The sequence below is a fragment of the Malania oleifera genome, chromosome 9, assembly GCF_029873635.1.
Source record: "Malania oleifera isolate guangnan ecotype guangnan chromosome 9, ASM2987363v1, whole genome shotgun sequence".
Taxonomy (NCBI): Eukaryota; Viridiplantae; Streptophyta; class Magnoliopsida; order Santalales; family Ximeniaceae; genus Malania; species Malania oleifera.
This window is the reverse complement of record NC_080425.1, coordinates 67438142-67446522: the sequence shown is the minus strand read 5'-3', so window position 1 is coordinate 67446522 and position 8381 is coordinate 67438142. Positions and strand designations below refer to the sequence as shown.

Sequence of the window (8381 nt, the reverse complement as noted above, 5' to 3'; positions counted from 1 at the left end):
CAAATTATTATAAGTGGCGTGTTTGCTTAATGCTTATCCGCCTTGCCAATTAATGATGGGTGACTTTTCCTTAATGAGTTGGATGACTATCCTCTCATGTTGACTCCATATACTCTTAAAAGTCCAAATTATTACAAGTGGTCGTGCATGCACCAAATAATCGCAGTTGGCATTCAAAGCACCTCATACATTAATGGAAGGATTTATTGAACCTCCGGTAACTTGTGAACATGACAATGACACGTCGTGCATGAAACTCTGCATTAATTTTGATCATTTAATGCTAAATTAATTTGCTTGTTCACGCCGCACAAGCATCAGCATTAACTGATAATAAATGACCATGCTTTTTCTTTCTTTTTTTGGTGAAATTTAGGGCTGTTTAGTTGTGGTATTTATTTTTTTTAGCTCTTTTTAAAAACTATAAAAACTTTAGGATTTTTTTTTTTTCAATTTTAATTTTTTCAATAAAATATTAAATAACGATTCGGTGAAATTTTTTTTTTTTTTTTTTCCATTTCGATACGTCCGAAATTTCGTTGGATGATCGAGTGAAATTTTATACAAAACTCACTAGATTATTCGGCGAGTTTTAAACAACGAGGGTTGTCCAATGGTTGACGCATGACAACTAAAACTCGCTGGATGGTCTAACGAATTTTTTTTTAAATCTCGTCGAACCATCTAACGAGTTTTAGTTGGGAAATAAACTATCATTTGACGTGTGAGCCAAACTTGGGTGTTTTGAAGTCTCCTTCTTCATTTTCCTTGCAAACTTGCAGATAGTGGCAGTGGCAGAGAGTAAATTGTTGTAGCAGGCCTAAGAGATTGGACTCGCAGCAGGTGACCGTTAGTGGGAGGAGCCGAGCGTAGCGCGTAGCTCGTAGCTCGTAGCCTCCCCAAACATTGGGAAGTAATGTATAAAAAAGGGAGTTGAGGTATGTATTTTGTTTACCTGAAACTCTTATATTATTTCATTGAAAATTGTTAGTTTGATTCAAGGATTCGTTAGTTTGATTGAAAGATTTTTTTAGTTTTATTCATAAATTAGTATTTCATATTTTCAATTTTGTGATTGGAAGCTGCATCCGAAGACCCTCAATCAGAGGTTAGGGTTGAATCTTGTTTGTACTTTACTTATTTGAATTTGTTATATATTTTATGTGTAATCATTATTGTAGTCATTTAGTTATAAATTGGGATGTTAGATTTGAAATATAATTTTGTGCCAATTTAGATAAAACTAATTAAATTGGAAATCGTGAAGCACATGATTGTGAATTGCGATTGTGATCGACTCTTGGAATTGAATTTTATAAAAACAAATCAATTTGGGTTTCTACAAAAGTTGTGCTATAAAAAGGTTACAATTTAATTGAAATATTTTAAATGATCAAAATAAATATGTTGTTCTAATATATATTATAAAAAAATTAATTTGGTGATGGTATTACTTTAAAAAAAATTAATACCACACTAGTTTTACTTCTTAAAATTTCAAATTATTACTTTTACAAAGGTTTTTTAAGAAAACTAAACCTTGAATTTTTAAATTATAAAAAAAAGTATATTCAAACCAATTTCAAAGTTTTCTCAAAACCTGAAAAAGAAAAAATCTTTGATTCTCTAAAATCTCGAAAAGAGATGTTATGTCATGCTCTTATATATACATTTTTTTTTGTGTTTCGTAGGTCTTTACTATTTCTTGAGGGTCGGTCTAAATGGCAGGGAGCTCAAGCAGTGTTCTAGTGACTGTGTTGTTGTATATGGCGAGGAGGGGGGGGGGGGAGAAATTATCACAGGAGTAAAATGTGTTAGTTATAGTACTAAGCCTGTTTGAGCAATTTGAATTGGCAATAAGACTAAATTAAACAAACTAAAATAAACAAATTGGGCTAAATTAAACAATAGCATCCTCGTTGCCGACATTGCAAGCAAATCTTGCGTATGCTTGGCATAAAGGTTGGCCTAGGAGCTCACGTCTACATAATTATATGGATGTAAGGGAATGTAGGAAGAAGAACACGTATATCATGTGTCATGAAGAAGGACATAACCGCACAAGGTATCCAATAAGGACCCAACCTGGGGCTGGAACTAGCCCATCGCATTGATTGATTAGGCACGTCTACGAATGTTACTACTTTATATCATTTGATTTATATAGTGATTGTATTTTACTTTCCCATTTTACAGGATCAATCTAGGGTCGACCAATCATTCTGTGTTGATGTTGGGCGAGCAGCACCGATCTAGCCGAGCGTGGGCTAAGAGTCACGCCAATCCCTTATACTGCCAAGGGAGCACGCAGTACCAGAACCACTTGTTCGATGCGGATGACCGCATTGGTAGATTTATCCACGAGGCAGAATTTTATGGGATTTATTGTATTGGTCATATCCAGTTGGATTGACATTTAGTGATAGCATTCGTGGAGCGATGGAGGACGGAGATGCATACGTTCCACCTACGACACAGTGATGCGACTATCATGCTTCAGGATGTTGTGGTATTGTTCAACCTGCCCATTGAGGGAAAGCCCATCACTAGTCATGCCATCGGACCAATAGACAGTCCTGCAGGCCAACAGGGATGAATCACATTGTGTCGTATATGCAAGCAGTTGTTAGGGGTCATGCCACCTGTTAGTGATATGGCAGGTGCTTGCATCCGCATGCAGTATCTAGAGAAGGAGTTTCGTCATCTACGAGCAGATGTAGATGCCGAGACTGTAGCACACTACACACGAGCCCACATTTTGCTTTTGATATGTGGGATGCTATTTTCTGACCTATCGGGAAATTACGCACATTTGATGTTCCTCCTAATACTAGAGGACCTCACGCAGACTTGCTTATACAATTGGGAGTCTGCGGCTTTGGCTTGGCTGTACAGGGAGATGTGCTGCGCCACACACCTGTCGAGGCGGGAGATTTTTGGCCGACCATGCTTACTATAATTCTGGGCCTGGGAGAGATGCCCCTCCCTAGATTCTTTCCACCTCAGTGTGCTAAAGATTCAGAGGGACGAAGACGGTCAACTAGTTGACCCAGTCCCACTCGCATGCTAGTTAGTAACAATATCGATTATAATGCAGTTGTGCTCTAACAACTCCGAATACTACTTCATAGTACTTACTGCTCATTACATTCTAATATTTATGTTTTCATTTTGTACAGATGGAAGGATGAGATGAGGGCTCTGTCAGTTGCATAACATACATTACCCTGGTACACGTTCGAGTCAGACATGCTTTGGGAGCATAAGGTATAGTTCTCTTAAATTCAAGCAAATCAAATTTTTTTTGTACGAGATATATATAGTATACTTAAATTTTACTTATGTTTAAGTGCAGTTCATATGAAGGTCCTACACCAATGAATAATGTAGTCTAGCAGGTGTACCATAAAGTCCTATTCATTCGAGATCAAATCAATGCAGCATAGAGTCGGCAGAAAAGTTACGCAGATACTCACCGCCGAGAATTGGAATTTGAAGTGGGTAATGATGTGTTTCTAAAAATAGCACCACTGAAGGGTATCATGAGATTTGGGAAGAATGGTAAGTTGAGCCCTAAGTTCATTGGCCCATTTGAGATACTCGAGAGGATTGGGTCAGTGGCTTATCGGCTAGTTTTACCACCATATTTATTGAGGATTCATGACGTGTTTCATGTCTCTGTGTTAAGAAAATACGTCCCAAATCCTTCCCATATCATTAGCTATGCAGAATTGGAACTCAGTGGTGATCTAGCATACGAAGAAGCTCCAATTGGGATCCTAGATAGAAAAGAACAGATATAGCACGACAAATGGATACCGTTAGTGAAAGTCTTGTGGATGAATCATGCGGTAGAAGAAGTCTCGTGGGAACTTGAAGATGAGATCAAACAAAAATATCCCCACTTATGTAGTGAACACAGCAGTGATGTATAGATTAAAGTAATAGTAATTTTATTTTTTTTAGCACACAATGGAATAGTAATGTAATATATAGGATAGGTAGTATTTTAGTTTTGGGGGAATTTTTTTTCATAATTGTAATCTCCCAGAACTACCCATGTAACCACGATATTCCTCCGCTATAAGTGAGGGCGGGTAATAAAATAAGTAGATTGTTTTTCCTTTAAGAGATGATGAGTTATATGAATAGTAAATTTCGAGGACGAAATTTAATAAGTAGGAGAGAATGTAGTGACCTGAAGAATAATGGTATTTAAATAATAAAGAGGGAGGAAAATGAAAACGGTAACAGAAAGAGGTAGCTGAATTTGTTGATGAATGCTTCACGTTCATCGACGACGTCGCACTTTAGGTGTAATAACCCAAGAATTTAATCAAGGACTCGTCAACAAATACAGGGGATTCTTCGATAAGGATAACATAGGGTCTCGTCGACGAGGGTATGTTTCGTCGACGAGAAGATACCGAGAGGTTGTTTTCTAAATTCTAAAATTTGTTGACGAGGAGATGGTGTTCGTCGACGAACCTTCTTCGTGACCTCGTCGACGAGATGACGTGACTCATCAACGAAGGCCACAATACAAATAGTGTAAAACGATGATTTTTACGCAAAAATTCAGCCGAACTATCTCTCTCTCTCCTCCCTACGGTTCCTCTTCCATCACTTTTCGATTTCGACCCCGTCGTTCGTCGGATCGACGATCTGAGGCCACCACGACGCTCATAGGGAAGTTCTCTCTAAGTCTGTCGGAGCGGATCGTCGGTGGGACAAAGTTGGATTTCATCCTAGATTTAGGGTAAGGCATTTTCGTTGAAATTTGGCTTTCCATCAATTGTAGGAAATGCAGTAGACATAGATATAGTTCTATTTTCTTCTAGAATATATGGTTTTCAGGGTGTTGCAAGGGAAGCCCTGCGAGTGTCGGACCCATTACAGTAGGGGGTTTTAGCTAGAATCAGGTTAAGGAAATATGCTATGCTAGGCAAACCTGCTTTGATTTAGTATAAATTTTATATTTTTTAGCAAATTATTATTCAGATTATTTATGCAGTTTCATAGCCTAATAATATTAATATTTAATTGTGTGGCATGAGTTTCTTATTAGCCCAATACACAGTTTTCATAATTTTCAGAATACCATGATTTTCAGTATACATACAGAAACATGAAATTTAGAGTATTTCTCAAAATATTAAGATGTACCTATTTCAAAACCATAACATTCAGTTTATACAGTTAATCAGGAAATTCAGTTATTTAGTTATTGAGACATTTCAGATATCCAGTTGTTACAGTTTATTCAGCTTAGTAGTTATTATGTTATGGTTATTTCAGCTATTACAAAATTATGGTAAAAACAATATTTTAGAAATATCAGTTACGTATATAGTATCAGACCTTGATGGCCACATTTAGTAGCAGAGCACAGTACTGTAGCTATATTCAATTCAGAGTGCAACCCCTATTCAGATAATAGATGGTATTCAGAAGTCGATCGTGCCTATATTATGGACAGATCCCCATCAGATATGGGTTAAGGGGGCCGATCTGACTGTCGGAGTTTAGTTGACTTAACCTGGTCGGCTGGTCAGGTTAGGTCCCGCCTTCAAGTCACACAATCCTGTCATGAGGAGTTAATTCATGACTTCAGTTATCCATCTAGGGAATTTTCAGAGTTATTATCTATACATATTATGACCAGATTTACAGACGACAGCTATACTATAAGTATTATCAGTATTATGAATAAAACCTTCTGAATAATGAGTTTATGTTAAGCTACGTAAAAATATTTTATATGATAACATGTATACAAGTTTTCTCAGTTTTGTTTTATATAAATATTTTATTTAGATCAAATTTTCCCAAGTATATGACTCACTTGCTACACCCTAGTAATAACATGTTTCTTCTTATTGAGCGTCGCCTCATCCCATTTAATTGATATTTTCAGGTAATCCAACTAGGCGAGCAGATCAAGCTCACAGGTAGTGGGGCTATAGTGCTACCCTGCCAATAGAGTGAGTGATTTTGGGAAGAGGGTATTTTGTGTAGCCCTAGTTCAATTATGTATGTATATTTTGGGAGGTATAGCTTTATATGTATATTCTGTGGGAGTATGTTAGCACTCTGGTATTGTAAGATATTGTATTGTATATGTATATGGTTGTGGATACTTGATTTCAGCTTCTCGCTACTTAGGTTGATGGTTTTATATTAATCAGAAAATAATGGAGCAGTGGAATTTCATAGTATTTATTAGTAAAAAAAAAAAAATTAGCAGGTCGTTATAGTTATAGCCAACTTACCTACCGATTATGCGGTCAGGAGTGACTTGTGGGTAGCCCGAGTGCCACTTATATGCTTTCCTATTGTCGAGTGATATCTCCTTGATCGAGTTTTGCTATTGTTTGGCTATCGCTAGGGTATTCCCGACCCCTTCTCAATGTCGGTGGTGCATGGGCAAGACCTACATACAATTAAAGGACGCGGTCGAGTGGTGACCAATTAGACCACTTTGCACAAGATGTATGTGATTGCATGGGAGCATCGGCGAGAGCATGTCATCCTGATCGAGCTGTAGGACGGTCCTTTCCGGCTGGATTACCCATACTTTATCTAACATAGGCCCATCACACGACGCTTCGTGAACAAGAACACCTCTGTATATATTAGCCTCGTAAGTAGACATTAACCCTCACCTTGTACTTTTGTTATATGTATGTTACAATGTGAATGTACTAACTAAATTTTTTTTCTATAATGCAGGTTGACATACTGCATGAGGTAGATTTGATCTCTCAAGATCTTGTAGTACAGAGATTAGTGAAGGCTAGATTGGATCTTGTCCATGAGGACTGAAGACAGACTCATGTATCTCAACCGGACCCACCTAGACGAGGAGGTCGAGCAGCTCCAGTATGAGGAGGACATGCTCCACGTCCATCTAGTGGTTCATGAAGCCGCTTTGGTGAGCCGCCTATTGTACAAAGTGAGTACGTGTTTGGTTTGTCAATACCATATGCATGTTCGGTGGGAGCTTGTTAGCCTTACAAGGCTTAAAATCTTGGTATCTTGTTTTGATGCAAACAAACAAGTGGAATTTAACGTATTTGTATGAGTAATGTTATTTCAGGGCTCATATATGAGAAAGCAAGGTCAAAGTGCTCACAAGGATCAAATGAAGTCAAAGCATGGATTTAAAGATGATATATTAAAACTTGAAGAATATGAGGACATGAATGATTTGTTGAAAGCCAAGGAATGTTAAAGTCAAAAGGGCCAAATAAAAGCAAAGTGAGAATGCCCAAAGAATATTAAATCTTGAAGACTAAGAAAGAGTTAAAGCAAGCATGAAGACTTGAGTGTTTAGAATGTCAAGTCTTAGAAGTCTTTATGTAAATACTTTAATGTTTAAATATCATTTGAAATATTATGAAACTCTTAAGTTAACTTCTTGGACCTAGATACCTTTTAAAATACTTGGAAAATATTTTTATAAGGTCAAAATATATTTCAAAAAGGTTAAAATTATTTTTGGAATGAAAAGCACCAAAAAGAGGTTTTTCCAAATGCTGTCAGTTTTTATATATACGCATTAAGGTGCATTTTTCACTATCCAATACCCCTTATTTTAAAGAGTATTCAAAATAAAAGTTGTAGTATTTTCTCTTAAAATTCTTTTGACACCAAGAACACCTAATTTGGAGTTGTACAGAAAATGTTATGAGTAAAATACTGAAGCAGGGTCACAGCTATTAGCCAACTGAACACTGTTCACGGGAGGAACTTTAGCTGACTGAACAACAAACAAAGTCACTTCAGATGACTGAAGTGTAACTTCAGATGTCTGAAGAATAACTTTAGATGACTTAAGATTAAGTTCAGTCATCTCAAGATTTTTTGCTGAATTTTTTAAAGAGGCAGAACCACCTTAGTTATTTTTTAAATAACTGTTGCTTGGGCTCCAAACTTTCTAAAAACTTGGGAAATAGTCCAAGTAAACTTAGGCAACAAGAAAAATACTTTTGAAAGCTTATAAATACATGTTTTTGCAAATCAAAAAGACACCAAGAATTGAAAAATATGTTTTGAGAAGCTGAAAGCACTCTTGTTCTTCCAAAGTTCTCTTGCTCACTCATAGAAAAACTCTTTTGCTGAGATATTCTGAAGTGCTAATCCTTCTTTCTCTGAATTCCTACTACTAATCCTCATCTAAGAAGGATATTGGTGAATTCTACACTTAAGCTTCATCGTATTTCATATTGATATATTACATTGAAGTATATAGTGCTGAAATTGTACTAACTTGCTCTTTAAGAGAGTACACTTGTATGCAGATCTTATCTTTTGTTTCTTGTAGTTCTTTGACGTTCCAAGTATTGTTTGGATCATTGGCTAAGCAAGGGGACATTGCT

The 8381-nt window shown here is 36.7% G+C and overlaps 1 long non-coding RNA gene across 2 annotated transcripts; it reads left to right on the top strand.

Moving 5' to 3' along the window:
• The first annotated feature begins 701 nt into the window (after positions 1 to 701).
• On the top strand, positions 702 to 4127 carry LOC131164061 (uncharacterized). 2 transcript variants are annotated; one of them, XR_009139200.1, is made up of 4 exons: positions 702 to 938; positions 2197 to 3069; positions 3180 to 3267; positions 3356 to 4127. It is a non-coding gene; the product is annotated as an uncharacterized LOC131164061 (long non-coding RNA). The 2 variants fall into 2 exon arrangements; XR_009139199.1 differs by having other exon boundaries at positions 739 to 938; positions 2197 to 3267.
• The last annotated feature ends 4254 nt before the right edge of the window (positions 4128 to 8381 follow it).